This window comes from Anas platyrhynchos, chromosome 2, assembly GCF_047663525.1.
Source record: "Anas platyrhynchos isolate ZD024472 breed Pekin duck chromosome 2, IASCAAS_PekinDuck_T2T, whole genome shotgun sequence".
NCBI classification, from domain to species: Eukaryota; Metazoa; Chordata; class Aves; order Anseriformes; family Anatidae; genus Anas; species Anas platyrhynchos.
In genome coordinates, this window is record NC_092588.1 from 153,669,114 (window position 1) to 153,689,645 (window position 20,532).

General features: G+C 44.9%; 1 long non-coding RNA gene across 2 annotated transcripts; it reads right to left on the reverse strand.

Moving 5' to 3' along the window:
• Positions 1-6,043: 6,043 nt before the first annotated feature.
• Positions 6,044-17,125, reverse strand: LOC113842529 (uncharacterized). 2 transcript variants are annotated; one of them, XR_005263390.2, is made up of 4 exons: positions 16,884-17,125; positions 9,272-9,381; positions 7,490-7,553; positions 6,044-6,849 (listed from the first exon to the last, which is right to left on the reverse strand). It is a non-coding gene; the product is annotated as an uncharacterized lncRNA (long non-coding RNA). The 2 variants fall into 2 exon arrangements; XR_005263389.2 differs by lacking the exon at positions 16,884-17,125 and adding an exon at positions 9,498-10,583.
• Positions 17,126-20,532: the final 3,407 nt, after the last annotated feature.

Genomic DNA, 20,532 nt, shown 5'->3' on the forward strand with positions numbered 1-20,532 from the left:
GATAGAGAAAAGCATCCTGAGTTGTCCATGCAGATATAAGGGGGGAACAGGAGATAGTTTTGGGTGCTGCACACTCTGCACACAGCTGTCAAGGAGTACTGCCCAGCATCTGGGGACAGAAGCTTGCTGCATTGCTGGTGTGCCCCGCATTGCCCAGCACAGGGCAATGTGCCCATACCAGCACAAATTTGTCCATGGGGCTTCTTTTATTGTTTGGCTCAGCACTGGCAAAGCAAGCTCAAATCTGCCTGCAAAATATATTGTGAACATATTCAGTCCCCTCTCAACAGGCACAAGCAGTTTGTATCATCTGTAAAAACCCATCTCACTGCTGTGACTCTGAGCTCAAAAACACAAGAAGCAGAATCCAGCTTGTATTTTAAAAATATTTCAACAAGAACAAGTCTCTTTTCATGGCTTTTGTTTGGTTAAGGTCAGGAAGTTATAATTAAAATATGTGCACTGCAATTTGGGGCTGGAAAATCAATGTGTTTCACACCTACATGCACGGTGTTACCTAAAACACCTCCTCCTCCTTTCTGTCTCTGTCTGGAGACTTCCCCGCTGCTCAGTTCCTGCTAACATATCTCTGTGATCTTCCTCCAGCAAAATGAGCTCCCCCGCTAAATTCATTACAGGCAGAGGGATGTGATGGATGTGCTCCCACACGGCAGCTCAAAGCTCCTCCACGTTGAAGTCAGAGGTGGACTTCAGGTGAACTCCCACATACAGTGGGAGAGAGGGAAGATGGTGCCTGATCCCTGACTCCTCTTTTCTACCCTCTCTGCAATTTGGGCAGGGCACTGACATGGCCAGACCTCTGTAACCATGCCCCCACCTCCTCTTCCCTGCTGCTTTAGGATGGAGATGTGGCCAAGATCAGGCTGAGCAAGGAAAATGATCAGCTCTGACAGGGAACAATGCGGTCAAAAGCCACTTTTTTTTTCTTGCAAGAATTAATGACAGATTTCAAGGCTAAAGGCTGCGTCATCCCATTGCTCCTCACACTTTATGCCTGCATTGTTCCCTCTAAAGGCAAATATCATTTTTCCTGCATGTTTGTAACTTCTGTGCGGCAAAAGCTTCCCCTGATCCTGTTTCATTACTGTGGGTAATCAGTATTTGCCAAGTTCTTTTTGTGGCATCTGTGTGATGTGGGAATGGGCCAGCTGCTGGATGGAATCACAAGTCATCACAGCTAAAACATTGCATTTTAAGGTGATGTTTGCGCTATTCTATTTTGAATTGGCTGTAGTCATGATAGCACAGTCCCTCCAGCAGTGTTGCGTTGTTTCTGGGTATTAAAATTGCTGCTGGGGATGCATCTTTGTAAATGGGAAACTGAGCATAAAACCCTACTGACTCTTACTGGCAGCTCTTGATTTAGAGGTGATTTTCTTACATCTTTCCTCTATTAGATATATTAAGGAATTCTATTTTTTTTTCCAGATCCTTTTATCACAACCAAAGCAATCCCCTTTCCCTTCAGTCTTTTCAAGCTGAGAGACAGATTCTGCCAAAATCTGTCCCCCAGTGCATAACAGAAAGACAGATACAGGTAGGAAAGGACATGACATAATTTCTTCCTGCACTTGCCTGTTCTCTTCATGGCATACCTATATAAGCTGAGCCCGTAAGCCTGTATTGTCATCTTACATAAATCAATCTAATCCTGGTTTATTTTTTAACCCTTCCCTCTTTTGCTTTTTCATACTTCTCTCTCCATCACCTATGTTGTCTTCTTCCAACCCTATAAACTGTTTGCAAAAATCAATACAAGGCAAGATGTGTCCAATGTGACAAGGACTTGCTCTTGCTACGGCCAAGGCCACCTCTGGGGGTCTTGCAGTCTGCAGCCCCCTCTGCCCAGCAGTAGGGGACTACGGGATGTTGTTTTATGGTCTTGGATGGTTTGAGGGTTCATTGTCCCCTGTCATTGTTATCAGAGGTTATACTTCAGTGGTGTGCCCTTCACAGTAATTTTATTGCTTAATTTTGATCTTTATCATACCAAGCACCTTGCACCAGGAGCAGAGGGCTGAGCACTGACACTGAGGCTCTTTTATAAGGTCCCCTGACATCTTCATTCCAACTTTCCAACACTATCTGCTGTGAGAATGAGCTTAAGATAAACATCTGTCTGAGGCTTATCTAGGGGAAGATTACATTCAGAGAGAACAAAAGAAGAATATGGGGATTTAAAACTTTTCCTTCCCTTCAAAATTAGTTTAAACTTTACATAATCTGAAAAAAAAAAATCAGCACAACAAACTTAATGCAACATTCAATGAAGTTGTTTAAGAATTTTCTTCCTGGGGAATGAGCTGACCTTTTCCTAAATAGCCAAATGCCAGTGGCTTCTGTCAGAGGCACTCTTGAAAATGGCAGTTAGGTGTTTTAATGCCATCTCTCCCCACAGCTCCTATAGGAACTGGTTTTCTCAAGGCCTGGCTGTATTCGTCCTTACAAAAACCCTGAAGGGAACAGAGACACAATTATTCCTACTTTATCAGCTGGGAACCGAGACTTAGAAGGACAAATCTTGATTTTTGAAGCTGTTCTGGAGCAGTTTAGCTGCTTTGGTGGGTAACAAACTGCAGGCATGAGTCCAGGCACAGACTACCCAGGTGCAGGCCCCCAAGTCTTTGGATTTGAACATAGGAATTTCTGAGCACACGTATGTGTGGAAACATATGGACATATGTGTGAACTTCTCCTGTGTAGCCAGGCTGAGGGATTTGGGGTTGTTCAGCCTGGAGAGGAGAAGACTCCGGGAAGACCTCACAGCGGCCTGCCAGGGCCTAAAGGGGGCTGCAGGAGAGCTGGGGAGGGACTCTTGGTCAGGGGGTGTAGCGGTAGGACATGGGGTAATGGCTTTAAAATAAAACAGGGTAGGTTAGATTAGACATTAGGAGGAAATTCTTCCCAGTGAGGGCGGTGAGGCCCTGCCCCAGGCTGCCCAGAGGAGCTGTGGCTGCCCCATCCCTGGCAGTGCCCAAGGCCAGGCTGGATGGGGCTGGGGGCAGCCTGGGCTGGTGGCAGGGGTCCCTGTCCATGGCAGGGGGTGGCAATGGGTGGTCCTTAAGGTCCCTTCCAGCCCAAACCATTCTGTCATTCTATGAACACATGGACAAGCTGTCCAGAGGGTGGCCATTGTGAAATATCTTATGTCAAAGACAGTATGTATGTCTAGTCTGTCATGACTGTACCTGTGACTGCTCCAGGAGCATAAAAGCATGGACAGAGCCAGGACGAGACTCTTCAGCCAGGGGACCTCAGCTGAACTATCGCTCCAAGCTGTCTTTAAGATAATGGAGAGAAATAGTTGCTTCTACAGGGTCATTTGTCTTCTCCTGATATGGCTGTCACGAAGAATTGCTCTCTGAAATTGCCTGTTTCTATAGACTTTCATTGGAGTCAAGGGTTGCTATCCTGGACTGAGAAACACAGTTTATGGTGAGTCTCTCAGAGACAGGAACTGAACCTTAATCCACCCAGTGCCCCCTAACACCTGGAGCAACCTTCCTAAGGCTTTGTATTAGTCAGGACACATTGTCCCCATGTCTCAAAGAAGCTGATAAACTTTGAGTTCTCTAAAACCTCATCGCTATGGTTAAACTGACTTATACTCCACACCTGGCTTCCAGAGGATGTTCTCCAACAATTAGGCCACATCACCAGGCAAGGCAGCAGAGTTAGAAGGAAAACTGCCCCACATAAAATATTCTGGATTTACATTTACAGGCTTCACAGTCATGGATAAATCATGGAAGGAGAACTGTCCATGTTGCAGTGACATAATCCATGGCCAGAATATAGGTGAGCATCCCCAAAGGGAATAGCGCTTAGCTATTCAGCCTTAAACACAGCAGTAAAGAGAAACATGACCCATATCTGAACTCTTTAATTCTCTTAAAATCTGGTTTCTCCATAATTTTGTTTGCCCTGTCATGAAAAGAGAGGTGAGTTTTCTGGAAGAGGCTGTGGTAAGGGGTCAAAAATTTCCAGATTACAAACACTGGTGCAAGCTTGCACTGTAGAATTAAATGAATTTAAAAAATAAATTATAAATAAATAATAATAATAAAAAGTTCTAGACTTTGTCTGCACATTTTGACACCCTGACCTGCTCCCAAGAGTCAGCACTAGCCATTGCATTTGCTGCACCCTCCCTCCTCATTTGTTACTCTTGTCCATGACAAATCCAGTCAAAGCAAGACATGGCCTCACTAAGCATGGCTTTTCTTGCATAATTTACAGATCCCTCAATAAATAACACCTGGTGTTATTTCTGGGGCAGACAGCTGTGTGCAGCCGCTGTGAGGAGCACCAGTGTTGTGCTGCACTATGGTGTGGTAGCAGTACATGGCAGGGACGTGTAGCCAAGGCTGGAGGGGAGGATTAAAATATCTGCCAGCCCATGCAGGGAAACCTGCAGTGCCAGGTAATGCTCCCTTGGCAGTCATTTTCTAGCAAGACTTCATCAGACAAAATGGCACCAAGAAGCCTGTACCACCTTGGTAGCCAACAGGAGCTTGTAATGCTTGTTTGCATTAATTAAGCTCTAAACCACTATTCCCATAATCAAGGACTCTGCAGGAGGCAGGTTTCATCTCTTGTGAAACCTCCAAATTCAAATTTCATCTCCAAATTCTGGATGCCCTGTCTTATACAAAAGCATTTAAACAATGCTCTAGAGACAGGAGATGGAGAGAGGGGCCCAAGAGGTTACTGCATGAACCTACTTTTCTATTATCAAACTGAAAAAGGCTGCTATAATATTCCCAGCCTGCATGAACACATATTACTGCTCCAGTAATCTTATTCTACAGTAATTTGTTCCTGCACTATCACCTCTGATCTCAGGAAAGTTTTTTTAAATTTTTTAGCAGGAAAATGCTCATACAATTCACATGAGCCTGCCAGAATGGCCTCTCTGGGATGATAGTCCAAATACTAGAAGAAGCATCCTTTTGCCCTGACAGGTGTGATGTGAACGAGATGAGAAGTCCTTTGTCTTTTTTATATGGCATAGATGGTAAGTGCCTAGATGAAGAGAGACTGAATTCAGTCTTGCATGCATGAAAGAAAGTTTTACACACCGAGTGGCTAGCAACTTCTTAGTGTCTGATAGGCAGGATGCCTCTCCTAACCCCATGACCTTTAATTCTGCTAAATACAACGTATATGGGTCAACAGCTTTCGGAGAGGTAAGACTGCGGAGCAATCCTGCACTGACGCTGAAATAATTCTGGTGTATGAAAAGTCAGAGCAGCTGTGGCTGCTTCCACATCCACAAGCAATGCGGCTTGCTTGTTGCCAGTGATCCTTAATCCTCTTTGAACTCCTGACTTTACATATCGGATGGTTGCTCCATGGAGTAATTTCTGTGTATTATTGTCCATTCACTGTAAGTATTTTACAAGGTGATACAAAGTCAGGAAATGTATTCTCAGGAGACACAGACACAAAGGTTACTGAATGCAAATCAGATATTTGTGTTAGCACTGATATCTGGCTTGTTTGTAAAACCAGGAGCATGGTATCAAGTGTTAAAATGGGAAAAATTCCCTCCACATACTGTGAAAATGCTGGCAACCCAAGGGTAGCAAGTGCCTGCGGGTCTGGTAATTCAGTATGGTCACTGCTTACTAAACACAGTAATCCTTGTAGCCGCCAAATAAAGGGATAAAACTACTTCAGCGGGCAAAATGGAGTCTCTCTTAATCTGGGGAGAAGAAATAGAAGCCTTGAGGTCTGTATCAGAGCATGGACAAGGGAGCTCAGTGCTTGCTCCCCAAGTTACCTATTCTGCAGTGGTCTGGGCTTTCCTTAACGCCCTGGCTTCAGGAGTCTAGTGATTACAATTTTTAAGCAACTTTTAAAGAATATTTTAAAGCATTTTTTTTTTTGTCGTACAGTAGAGAAAATATTGTACACAATATATTGTTGCAGTATGAAAATATGATCATAGATGCTGAAAAGTTAGAAGCAAAATCAAAAAAAAAAAGAGGGAGGATGAACATTTTCATGATTTTTTAAATTCTGTTTTATTTTTCTACCCTGCTGTTAGGGTCAGAAAGGGAGAAAACAAGGTAGGCAGTCACATTTGGGAGTATTTATGTTAGTGATCCTAGCAGCACGGGGATTGTGCTCCCACAGAGGAGGATGCTCCCACAGACTGCAGTCACTCAGTGCTGGGTGAAAGGGCATTCCTGCATGTATACATTGTACTGGCTAGGAATTTCTTTCCATGCTTATTTGTTTATTTTCCCTTTAAAAAGATTTATTTTTTAATATAGAGATTTGGTTTCCTTACAATATGGAGATTTGTTAATCATAAGCAAACACTTCTCACAACAGATGGCTTCACCACAGAGTTGATTTCTTGGTGAAAAGAGATTTTGAGAGGGGAACAACATTTGGCTCTCCTTTCCCCCAGTCCTAGGGGGGAACTGGTGCTAAAGCTTCGTGGTCAGAAATGCATCAGCCATGTGAATCACACCCCAGGGTGAACCTGCCTTGGAGGGGATGCTGGCATAGTGTGCAAGTTGGTTTCAGTCCAGTGAAAGTACGCATGGTAAAATTAATCCCCATGCTTTAGGCTGCCAGTGCTGTGCTGTAGGGCAAGTCCTTGCCTGACAATGTCTCCATGCACCTTCCTTGCAGCCTGCTGCCTGTTTGCAGTGGTCTATGTCTTCAGTTGTGGAAGGGAGGTCATTGACCAGCTGCTTTCTCATGTAGACATTTGCCTTGTTTGCTTGCACTTGCACCAGCCTGATGGACAGTGTTGGGGCTATCTTACACAGAGAGACTGAGGGCTCCAATCCCCCTTCTGTCAAGCTTGTCCTAGGGAAAAGAGCAGAAAGAAAGGAAAAACTTTCTGGACTCAGCTCATATATGGGAGGTCTGGCTATGGATCACATCAAGGAGCAGCTCTGCACGCAAATCCCACAGGAAGCATCTGCTTTAATAGGGCTGGTGCAGCATGTGGGGCCACATCTGGGACTGAAATGGAGAAGGATCATGGAGTAAGAGACAGAATAAGCTCTGCCCTCTGTTGCATGTGTCGAAATCCAATGTCAGGACATTTCCCAGAGTCTCTACCCACGCATCTGGACCCTTTGTAGGAAAATGTGGTAGGGTCTTGGGAGAAACAACCTGAAGGACTTTGTCAAATTTTATTGAGGAAGGAGAAGTGAGGAAGATTTCACTAGCTAGGTACCAAGTATATGGTAGAAGAACATACTGCCAGTACTTCAGCACAAATTTAGAAATACTGTTTTGTCCTGAGATTCATTTCTGTTTTTCCTTAATAACAGAGAAGTATGAAGTACACAAAAGTATGAGAAAATTTCCTGGAATATGTCTTCTTTTGCTCCGTCTTTTACTTAATGGAACAGATCTTGAAATATGAAGACACTGGGAGTGCCAGGGCCAAGGTAACTTGAGGCTGCCTTGCGTCGTGGTACAGCCTAGGGATACTCACATTTGTGAAACAGTCAGGACGTCTTCTACCCTCATAGGAGCAAGTGTCTGTCACAGGCTGCTGTCTTAACAGATAAACAACAGGAAAATGCTTTTACTGATAACATACATAAAGAAGGGAGAATGGACTCACTGGAATCACTGGAAGCCATAGGCATGGGCTTCTTGACAGTGGACAAGTGAAAAAGATGCACTGTGAGCTGCTCTAGCTATGATTTACGTCAGTGCCAGCATGTAAATCAACACTACACAGTGTCTTCTCTGAAACAGCTTTCTCCAAATTGTTAGATATTTTCCAAATAGGAAAAACAGATATTTCAGTCCCTTTTTAAATTGCATGCTGTCCATAAGCATTGCCAATCACCCTTGCCACCTCATTTTGGAGGACAGATGCCAAAGGGGTCTCACACATGATATGAGGCTCCCACTGGCCACCCCTTTCCTCCAGCAAGGGCTGTCCCTCTGGTATCAGCTGTAGAGACCCTTGCTTGAAGACATGGATTCCATCTATAGTCTTGTCCTCTTCTCCAGAACACCACCAAATGCACCAGTAATGTACTGGGCACGTGGTGCGGCCTAAAACGGTAGCCTAAATTGACACGGCTTTTTTATGGACTCAACCTCACGTATCATCACCGTAGCCCACCATTCAGCAAGAGGGGTGTTTTGTCCAGTGGCTGGAAGCCAAAGGAAGGATCTGCAGATTCATTGCTTCAGCTGGTTGAATGCCATAACCTGCTCCTGCTGCAACTAATAGGCATTGGCATAAAAGGACTAAAATCTGGCCTTGCTCATTCTGGAGTGGATTTCAACAAGGTCACACCAGGCAGCAGAAGGTTTTGTGAAACAAGAAACTTTATCTGATAACACGTCTCCAAGACCCCTTGTGATCCTCCACGGGGAACAATCCCTCTTCCCCAGGATCCCCAGGGAGCACTGAATCACACCACGCTCTCAGGCCTTATCTCCAAGGTGCCATCCTCCCCTCAGAAGTCCAAGGGTTGAATGGTGACCGATGTGCTCTCAAGGCACGTCAAAGCTGTCTGTGATAACTTCACATGAACGTGAGGAAGAGCTGCAACGAAGGCCAAGCCCAGGTTCAGGAAGGGCCTAAGCCAGGAACCCCCTCAAACCTCATTGCTTTCTGCTCAGGACAGGGCATGCATCTTCACCTTGCCTTGTCCATCACAACAAGAGCCCAACATTGTTTAGTATCCTCAGAAGACACTTGATAAAACCCGATGGTGGTGTTGCTGGGGCAGCGCTGTGTGGGTGAGAGCTACCATGCTGATAAGAGCTAACGAGCTTACAGAGCACCCGCGGTGTGATAGCAGCAGCTGCAGTCGATCCTAGGGACATTCCCCAGCCACCCAGTGAGTCGGCAGAATTGTTAATCCTGGGGCATTAGTGATCTGAGGAGGAAACGATGGAAGAAGCAGGCTGCTGCTTGGTCAGAATTGCAGGGGGGTGTCTCCCATTCCCACCCTCAATGTGAAACTCAAATGCAGGAGCCACGGGAACTCAGTGTGTAGCAAGCTCAAGAGGAACATCTGCAAATGCTGCACTTGCTAATTTGTCTTGTTTTCTCAAGCTACCATCAGATTTAAGAGAGGGTTTTGCTAGGGCCTGCTCCAGGGAGGTGGGATGTCCAAGGAGCCAGAGAAGTGCCCAGAACCAAAGTCTAGGGTATTGATTATTGCTGGGGTCTCGGCCACAGGTCTTGTGGTACCTCCTGCTGTTCCCAGACATCCTCTGCAGTTTCAAAAGCAACGAAAATACCAACCTTGCGATTCCCAGCCTCTCCTCTAACACCCAGGGCTCCGTTTCTGCGTGTTGGTGACTGCCTCAGATGCCAGCATACGTCTTGAATTCTTCTTTTTAAACACATTTTCCCTTCAGGAAGATGAGATGCATCGAAATGTCAGAACAGGCACTCCTTTCCCATAGGTCATGCTAATGAGCATCACTGAAATATTCTCATCCCTGAGCCTCTACAGCAGGTGACTTACCGTGTTAACTAGTATCATGTTCCTCAGCAGCGACAGATAAGGACCAGGCCAGCACATATCAGTCCAGTTAATTGATCTGATCTTCAGCACACCCCTGGTAGTCCATGGAGCAATGATCTGTGATGTATGTTTCAAAGATGCTATAGCCCCTGCTGTAATCCAAAATACTCTCTGGGGACCCCTTAGGTAAAGCTTACCACCTTAGGGGATGCCTGCATGGTGTGGCTCTAGCATAGCTTACACCAGGTGTGACATATTTTCTGAAAAGACAATCATTTAAAATCCTTGGATGCTGCAGAAAATAACTAGCATTTTTTTTCCCTATGGATAATTAAACTTTGCTTTATTCAAAGCCTTTCAAAGAGCAGCTGGCAGAAAATAAACCCTCAAACTCCAAGAAATGAAGGAAGGGTTGCTTTTACAGAGATGGCTAAATTACACACACGCTTCAAAAAGAGAGCACTGGAAGCAGCAAAGAGGCGGCATTTAGATGCAGTCCCTTGTTCTGTGGTTGCCAACAAAGGCTTCATTGTCACTGGACAGTGCTGCAAACTCCTTTTTTAGTTCAATATAAACAGCCTTTTAAAATCCAAGGAAGTCTTTAAAAGGCTGACAAATTGGGGGAAGAGAAAAATTGTAGTTTTGTTACATTGGAAGCTGCTCTGCAAGCAAGGGGAACATCTCATATTTCTGGCTGTATTTGCTTCTGCCAGCCTTACTCCTCATTTCTGGCTTACAGGCAGTCATGCTGAGATACTGCCACACGCATCTGCTGAGAAGAAACAAATGGAAAGGGCTTCCCTCTCCTAAGGACACCTCATCATTTTACTGTGTGATGGGCAACATCACCATTTTTCACTAATTCCTGAGTGTCTCAAAGTGTGGCAGTGTTCTTATTAGGTTGGGGGCGGAGGAGGTGGGCTGGACACAGCCTTTATTTTCTTCTGCAGAAAGGATCCTCCACCCTCACGAGCCTCTCATTTCCATAGTTATGTCCCACACCTGACTCATTACTGCAGGTAAGGAGCATGGAATTGTTGTTCAGGCACACAGCCCAGCTTGATTTAATTAGTAGCTTTTTTTTTTTTTTTTTTTTTTAATTGTTTTACCTCTAAGTTTTAGCAGGAACGTGCTTATATAATAAATAAATAAATAAATAAATAAATAAATAAATAAAAATTAATTCAGATTTCATTGGCATCAAGAAGAAAGGTGTGATTCCAGCTTAATTACTTAGATCGACAGAGGTAGAACTCTGATGTATCTGAGAATGGGTTGCAAGCAGTGTTCATAATTCAACCACCACATTAAACCTGCAAACAAAAGCATTTACCATACGCCCTGAGGCTGTCCTGCAGTGTTTACTGACATGGTGGCTGTACAATTTGATGACAGCTGATGTACAGCTCTAGGAACATTTTTACTCTTTCCATTAAATAATTTATTAGACCCATAATTACGCTGTGATAATTGCCAGTCATGAAGAGAGACTTCTGGTGTAGGCTGCGGGTACTGGGACGTACCATAACACTAGGTTCCCCTAATTTTCTCAGCTCAAGAGCCCAATTTATGAGTTGTCCAAACATTGCTCACATGTTGCTAAGAAATCTGAGTCTCACGGACCCTATCATGACCAGGGCCCCTGTTGGAGGGCCCTGTTGCAGGAAAGGAGGAGTTGGTGACCTTCTGGTCCTCCTTTCAGAAAGGGCACACTTGTTTGGTTTGTGAGTCACTGCACACTTGGAAGAAATGTCTAGTTTGCCTCCTCATTGCCAGACATATCCCCAAGCTCATCATTTTCTACCAGGAGGCAGAGAGAACAGCCATTAAACCCAGCAGTGAAAGAAGAAAATCACATGCACAATTTGCTGCCTGTGCCTCTCCCCTGGGACTCCAGTTTAATGCAATTTGGTGTATCCCAGCCGGTGGTGCTTGGCTGCTTTTAATTAAAAAAAAATTAAAGGATTTATGTTGGGATTAAATGGGATAATTATTGATTGATCTCTGCCTTCTAAATTGAAAAGCATTTGGATTAATCAGCTTTTAAGTAGGAAATCACTCAGCTCTGGTCAGGAAACCATCCTCAAGCTCTGCACTTTGCATCTAACAGGGCTTTATTTTGTCCTGTCCCCCAAAACCCAATGGGAAGGATTTTCCTTTCTTCTTGGTTCATCGTCAGAGCTCAGAAGAAAACATGCTTTCACTGAGACAGGCTTTAGGTCACAAGTGATATGATGAAATATCTCGCCACGTAAACTTGCACTGCTCACAGAGAGCAAGATGTATTGAGCATCCCAAAACATCTGGCCAGGAGGTCTAGCATCCTCCAAGACCCTTGTGCTAGGGACTGGGCAACCTGCCTCCCCAGTTGGTCAAGTGGTCAAGTCAGCACTGGAATACTCCATGGATGGAACAGGTTTGTATCAACAATGATGCTTGTAGATCTGCCTTGTATGTCAGATGAAAAGCTGGTGGCCAAATGGACAAGTCAATGATCAGAAGGTACTTGTAAATAAAATGGTGTAAAGCTTGCACTTGTTCTAGTTCTGGGACTGCATACCACTCCATCCACGCAAGCAGTTGAAAATTGGGTTAAACAGGTAATGATGATGATAGGACAGTATGCACTAAAAATAATAATGGTACACTCAAAATACTAATATCTATATCCCCAGCTGCACAAGTAGGCTGCTGACCTAAGCACTGTGTGTTGCAGTTTCTGTTTTTAGAGCAAAAATACCACAGCTGTGTGACCCCCAGCTCTGCTTGGATTATTCCACAAGTCATGTTAACCCCCAGGAAACCCCAAATCTGGAGGAAAAAACTTACTATTTTGGGAGAAATGTTATTTTTAAAAACAGGGAGTTCCAATGTGATTTTTCAACTTCTGAATGAAATTCCCAGTTCCAATGAGTTGTATTTCCAATGCCAGGATTTAGAAGCAAGTTTTGGCTTTCCCATTTGTGAGTGAGGAAAGTAACATCCACTTCACAATCTTTGTCTTCTAATCTACCTCATGCTGGGAATATTTCTTATTTTATTTTAAAAAGCTCCTTCTTCCTCTAAAAATGAGTATCTTTAAGAAACTGTATTATTATTATTATTATTATTATTATTATTATTATTATTATTATTATTATTATTATTATTATTATCAATTTTGATTCTCCAGTAGAAGAAAGGAATGCTTCCGCAGGAGGATATACACCCAGGGAGACCTTTTTCTAGGAAGAAGCATTTCTGCTGAAGTCCTTTAATCCACTAAGCTGCCAATCCATTGTTGACTCACATGCAAACCTCCCCCACATCTAATCTACCGGAGGTAGGTGACCTGGCAGCGTAGTGGCAGATTACATCCCTCTGCAGATGTAAGGTAATTCATACTTGGAAAGATGATTTGAGTTCCCCGCACAGTAGTCAGCTCTATATTAATCGCAACAAAGACTGCTTCACTGTGGGCAGCCTCGCTTCCATGGGCAGCTGAGCTTGGAGAGAAAGCTCCCACATTGCTTCGGTCACCCTCTGAGCACCCTGAAGTTATAATCACACTGCCCATAACCCTGAACAATCCCTTCTGCACTGCTTGATAGGAAGAGTGTGCTCAGAGCTGACCAGCCTGGCTCATGAGCGTGTCGAGAGCAATGGATGAGACCAGGTAATGATGATATAAATGTGGGTGAACTCTGAAATTACTTGTCTCATCTCAGCCAGAGGGAATAGCTAGAGAATTTTTCTGCAGTGGCCCAGTCTTCAGCTGGTGCATGTCTTGGGTACAGGGCTCCCATAAGATGCTTGCTAAGGGACATCAAGAAATGAATGAGCTCCAGCACACACTGCCAGCTCCCATGGGGCCGGTTAAGCCTCTCTAGGTGCGCGTACAGGTCTGCATTTGGAGATGAGCACAAGGGAAAGCAGGCTTGTCAAGGCCAGGCTGGATGGGGCTTTGGGCAGCCTGGGCTGGTGGGAGGTGTCCCTGCCCATGGTGGGGAGTTGGGACTGGATGGGCTTTGAGGGCAGCACGTCTCCCTACCATGTCATCTAGGTATTTCCAGAGCCGATTTGATCAGGTGCAGCACTTAGATGAAAACTCTATCCCAACAAGGCTTTTCTCCTTTGGGCTTGGTGCTGCAGAGCATGGGACATGGGATGCAAACAGACCCAAGGGATCCTGCAGACATCAATGCAGACTCAGGAGGGTTCATTGGGCCCTGTCATACCCCATCTCCTTCTGGGCAAAGTAGCTTGTTTTGATTTATCCCAGGCCTAAACAATAGTAGAAAAAAAAAAAAAAAAAAAAAAAAAAGAGGTTTGGGTGTATTTTTTAAGAATAGACTTAAGTAAGACAGTGAGACACAAAAAAAGAATTGGTTAGAGAATATAACTGCATATACTTTTCTGTATTGGCCATTGCATTAAAAATACATAAGAGCCAGTTACATAAAAATTCATAGGCTAGACATGAATGCAGGCAAGAACGTGTAAAATTGGCAACTTTTCCCAAAGTAAGCAAGTCGATTTTGACATTAGGAGAGTGCAAAACCAACATGACAATGTGCTTGGGGGGAATAATTTTGCTCAGGATTTCTTTAAACTACTGTATTGTGCCATACACCATGGTGAAATTTAACCTGCTCTCAGATCTCAGAAGTAACTGCTGCTTATTTAACATCTGATAGCCTCTTGGCTAGTGACCTCCTGGTTTGGCCAAGGGGAAGCAGCATATCAAAGCCTTAGTTCTAGATCAGCTCCTGAACCTAAAAATAACTCCCTTTCTCCATTAGAGGAGATTAAAATCACCTGGGCCAGCAATACAGCTCCATCTCCCAGCCCACAAATGGAAGGAGAAGCTGAAGTGTTCCATAAAAAACTCAGTTGGACCAGTCCTGAAACATTAAAGACTTGGACTGGACTTCACTTTTCCAGAAAATATGTAGCAGGGCATTCTCCCTAACAGTGTCTTAAGGCATTTTTTATTTTTTTTTCATCCTTCAGCTAATGTGCTCACTGTGAGTCTGGTGTTGTCACCTCAAAAAGAAGAGGCACAGTTCTACCAGTCAATCAATGACCTTTTTGAGTTTCCTGCTTTCCGATTTCAGAAGCCATACATACCAGACATCAAGTGCCATTTAAAAGCCGACTCATGTGCCAGCTATCACTTTCCCTGGAAACAAGGGGGCAGACAACACGCTGGAGGTCAAGGCTGCAATCCAGCCAGAGAAATGGGCAAACGGGAACTTCACGGAGTGCCCCCAGAACAAATGTGGAGTCCTACACCTTCCCACTTCAAGGGAGATGTAACAAACTGGAGCTTTTCCAGCAGAGGGACAGACACCATGATGGCCAGGGTATTGGGGGATACAGAGTGAGAGAAGAGCAGGAGAAAGCTTGTTGTCCTCAGCCTGGAGAGAAAGAAAGGCTGAGTGGGGACTACACTGCTGCTTTCACCTACTTGATATGGGATCATTGAGAAAATGGAGACATCATCTTTTTCTAGGAAGCATAAGGAAAAAAAAATAAATTGGTTTAGATATAAAGGAAAAAAACAATCCCAGTGAGAGGGAAGCAGCCTGGAACAGGGGCCCAGGGAAGCTGTGCCACCTCTGTCCATGCAGATATTCAAAACCTCATTAGATGGAGGCCTCGGCAACCTTATTTGTCTTGGATGCTTGAAGCGAATCCTGCTTTGAGCAGGGTGTTGGACCTCCAGGGATGCCTTCCAAGCCAAATTATTCTACAATTATTCAGTAGATTACTGAAATTGACATTACAAAGCATGGATTTTAATCTGAGAGCTCCAGGCAATCTTTCGGATGCCTTCAGTCCATGCTTTTAAATGCTTGCAGGGTAGACACTAGAGCTGTGAGCTGATCTGCCATTCCCTGGGCAGAGTGGGAAGCAGAGGAGAACTGATGTGTGTGCAGGAGCCCGTTATTATGGGCAGGAAATGACAGAAAGGCTAAATTTGGGGTGATGCTGTTGCAGGTGTTCGTGGTATAGGAGGACACCATGCCCAAGGATCAACTGAGTGAATACCCTGCAAGGTGCTGAGGTATCAATAAGCCCTTACTACCTCCTTGCAGGCAGAAATAGGGACATCTCTCTTGCTCACACCACCATAATCTGCTCAAGCTACTGTCCCTCTGCATGGAGCCCTGGTACAGGATGACTGCACAGAGGTCACCTTCACCAGTGCATCTCTTTCTTCTCCTCCATCGCTTATCTGAGACCTCAGACTCCCCCACTGGGGACTGTCAGACTTTTAAATGATTTATTCCTCTAATGGCAAAAGCCCTGCAGAGCCCAGCCCCGGCTCCTCAGCAGCTGCTGGCTGTCTGGGAGACCTCAGGTCACCAGAGGGTGCTGCTGGGGCCCTCGGAGAGCTGGCCTGGCAGACCGAAAGCAAAAATAAATAAAGGTGCTCTGCTGCATCCCCTCCCTTCCCTTCTCTGTGCAGTGACCTGTGCATTTTTAAAGAGGATGGCTTGTTCTCCTCCTCATCCCCCACTCCTGGGAAGGCAGATCGTGCAAAATGGGCTTTGGGGGCAAACTCAGGGAGGGGCTGCAAGGCTGAGTGGTTTGCAGAGGTGTGCATGGACAGGACCTTCTGCCTCTCTGCAGGGGAGACGTGTCTTATGTGTGCCCATGCGTGTGTGCACAAGCACGCGTGTGCATGCATGCACGGATTCTGCACGCACAAAATCTGTGCACACAAGCACACCCATCTGCTTGTGCAAACAGGCTCTTAAAGCAAGTAAAAAACACTGCATGAATGTCACGGGGGGTGGCACAGGCACCCCACTGCACCTCTTGGTTTCCAGTGCCTAAGGCTGCTGTAGTGGCAGATTATCCTAGCAGGTTTCTGTGGCACCCTCGATTTTAGCGTTGCATGTTTCTTCGCTGGTTTCAGCCAAGTTAATCCTGGCTGTCACTTGAGTGCAGTTAATGATGTTCTCCTCAGAGATTTGCAATTGTGCATAAGTGGGCTAAAGTCCTTCCCTGCTGTCTTTGCACTGCTTTCGGAGACCTTCTGCTGGGCACGCGGGAGTCACCGAGTATTTTGCAAAGGAGTGACTGAAAATGAATTCTGCGGTCCTAAATGAGTTGCTTTATAATCCTTCTATCTGCCTCAGACTGTTTCAGATTAATACTACTTGCCAGTCACTCCCCCCCCCCTCTAAAGAGGGAACGTATTTTTAGCCTTTCAACAGATCTGACACAGTGGAGTTTCCTCTGCGTGTAATCCTACTGTCACCATTTCTAAGTATTAAAAACAAACAAACAAACAAACAAATAAACAAACAATCAAAAAATAAAATAAAAAAAAAAAAAACAAACACCAAAAAAAAGGAAAAAAAATAAGCTAAACAAAAAAGCAACCCCTCTTACTTCTCATTGTAGTCCAGGGCTTTGTGTTTAAGATCGGTGGCTCGAACAGATAGTGCCTGTGCGTGGATAATTGTTTTGAATATTTGCAAGAGACAGCCCCAGACTGAAAAAAAAAAAAAAAAAGAGTGACAGAAGGAGGAGGAGGAGGAGGAGAAGGATGAGAAAGATGAGGAGGAGAGGAGAGGAGAGGAGAGGAGAGGAGAGGAGAGGAGAGGAGATGGGAAGGGAAGGGAAGGGAAGGGAAGGGAAGGGAAGGGAAGGGAAGGGAAGGGAAGGGAAGGGAAGGGAAGGGAAGGGAAGGGAAGGGAAGGGAAGGGAAGGGAAGGGAAGGGAAGGGAAGGGAAGGGAAGGGAAGGGAAGGGAAGGGAAGGGAAGGGAAGGGAAGGGAAGGGAAGTCGGTATAGTCACAGAAAGGCTCTTATTAAAGAAAAGCTCCGCTCTGCTTCTCGTGCAGTGGAATCAATGGCTCTCTCCTGCCCAGGGTTTTAACAGGCTCTGTGCAGGCCAATTGTGGTTATATAATACCGGCTCTGAAGCAGATGCTGCTGTGTTCGGGCCGGGAGATTATAGCTGGAATGCACAACTAATGGAAGCTTTCTGACAAATGCAGCCTGCCCTGCCAGGCGGGGGATGGCAGCGACTCAGCAGCCCCTGCCCTGCGCCGCCGCATCCCAGGGCACCCGCACCCGGAGCTGGCTCAGGATCTCGGGACCGTTGCTCTTGGGCAGCCTTCACCCCTCCAAAAAAAAAATAAATAAAAAGCAGATGAAGAAAAATATCAGCAAAAAATACTCTCCTGGAGGTGTGCTGGAGGTTTATAACTGATGGACTGTAACAGTTGTCAGGCACGGGGCTGTTGTTCGGAGGAAGATGATATACTGCGTCCGGGCTGGTTAGTGTGTTCATGTGGTTGAATATCTGATCGAATATTTCTTCCTGCTCCTTTGTGATTCACCACATGTTTGGCGTATCGAGTGTCTCATTACCTTTTTCAGCGCCGTGACTTGGCCTTGTGGCATGCGCCGTGCAGTGCCACCACGAAAATGGAACGGGCCTTTATCGCGGGGAGCTGGGTACAGCCCCGAGACAGGGTTTAGCACTTCGGTATCAAAAGGCTATCTTAACAATCCCAAATCTGCTTTGACTCTGCTTCAGGCAGTCTCATGTGTTGGTCCTGCCCAGGCATGGCACGGCAGCCTGGCCGCGGGGCTGTGCTGTGACACTTCGGTGGCACCAGCTTCTGCGAAGGCAGGTAGGAGACGGGAGGAAAAGAGAACCAAAATCCTGAGCTGCCACTCACTACAGTCTTGCTCCAGTCCCAGTCCTTGACTTTCTATGTTGTCGATACCGATCCTCAATGTCCCCAGATGTCCTGTGGTTTGACAGACACAGCGCTGCAGCCAGCTGCCTCCCAGCACATCCTTCCAAAACCCTGGATGGCTGCTTTGTATTAAGTGATGGATGGGGAAGCGCTGCTTCCGCGGATTCAACCCACGCCTTGCTGGTGCTTAAAGGTTGTTTTGCATCTGGATCCCATTGCAAAACTTATCCGGCTTGGTTACCAAATAAAACTCATCCAACATTGTCTGTTTTGACATCTGTGGCCACCTCTGGTGGCCTTTTACTACCTTTACAGAAGAAAAAGCCATACTGGAGATAGGATCCAGCTGGATCCTTTCCTTCCTGGAACCAAAAAATTATATGAAATAAGAATATATATATAGTAAATAAATATATAATTTATATATAATTTACTATATATATATATTTATGCAAATATAAACTATATCATTATATATATTATACATTATATATTATTGTATTATATCATTATATTATATATCATATATTATATATATTATATAATATTTATTATGTATAATATATATATATATATAATATAAACTATATATATATATATACAATTATATATATAATATATATATATATACTATATATACTATATTTACTATATATATATATATATATATAGTAAAGAAAAGAAATCAGCTGGACACCTTGTGCTCATCTTCATTTTGACATTTTCCAGCTTTACCTCTTCTGTTTTCTACTGTCTAGCAAAACATTTTTTTTTGCTATGTCTGCCTGCATCTGCGGCTTACACCATGAAACATCATGCCTGTTAATACAGAGCATTTGGGGGAACTCCCAACTCACTTCCTAAATCCCCACAGAAAAGGGATATTTCTGATGAAAAATAAACAACAAAGGGGGTTTGTGTGTGTCTGAAAATCTTGTGGGTGCCTTAACAGGTATTAACTTCTAATTAAGCAGCTTTAGTTAATCGTTTTCCTTCTGTTACACCCCTCTGTGCACAAACCCTCCATCCATCCATTTGGCAGAAGGCAGGTAAAGCAGACAGGTACCTCAAGGGGTTAACCCACAACGTAACCCTTTGGTTGCACTTCAGGATCTTCTCAGGCTACAGCCCAGTGATACCTGAGCTTGCTTTAAGCCTGCTGGCTGGCAGCAGTCTAGCTAAAACAGCACAGAGGTCAGCATAGGCTGCATCATTTACCCAAGAAAGATGATAAATCAGTTTATCGAGGGCTCTGTGCTCATGTCTGTGGTTACATTGCCACCAGCACCTGAGCTGTGCAAAGTCCATCCTGCCAAGGCATGTCTACATGATGCTGCGGCTCCCAGCGGTGGTGTTACCAGAAAAAAATCCTGAGCTCCCACCACTGCCCAAACCACAAAGCCTCCCTTCCCTCAGTGAACAGCAGCTGCTTCTCTTCCCAGAAGTGACCACATTTCAGCGATGGCTGTTGCAATGGGAATGTTTTCTAGCCCATCAGAAACACATGGGCAGAGCGAGGGTTTATGTTTTTAAAGCAAGAGGGAGCCCTTTATCCCTGGGTTGGTTTGTTCATGGGAAGCACAAGACTGAAAAGTCATGGATTTACTGTTTCAGAGCAATGCTGGTAGCTGAATTCAGCTACAAAAGGTTCAGTTGGTTACTTATGGAAGAATATTAGAAGTGTTGAACCTCAGGGGGAAGAGCAGATATCCTTTTCATGAACCTAACCGTAGCAGAATTGTACTTGGTCCTCCATGGGTTTGGGTACACATGGTGATGTTGGCACCGGGCACCCCACGGCAGCTCTCCTGCTTTGTTCAGAAAACAAGTAAAGGGACAACAAGTCCTGATCGCACAGGCTCTGACAGTCCCACAGCCAAAACAATATGCAGAGAGGCAATATGTCACTGTATATTTGGAAGGAAACTGTGGAGGAGATTATAACTGTGGCCACTTCCACCTAAATCCTCTAGGACTGTGGTCATTCGCTTGGGCTACTCTGGGGAAAGCAAAGATGATAGAGAGGACAGCAAATGTTGAGCAAAAAATGCTGAGCAAAACATACTCCAGATAACAAATTACATTGCTGCTTCTCAACAGGGTACTTCTTATCCCCTTTTTCATTTTTGCTTGTGTTTGGACGTAGCTAAGTTGTTAACAGCACATAGAAATATTTTCAGTCATTTGAAGAGCTACTGAATGATCTTGATTCTTTACAGCATCAGCCACCTAGGGCAAAAAAAAGTTTTTTTTTCATGGCCAGGGCTGGGTTTGACGTACGGAGCCTAGCAGAGGAGTGGGCTCTGGCTCTGGGCAGAGCTGGGGCAG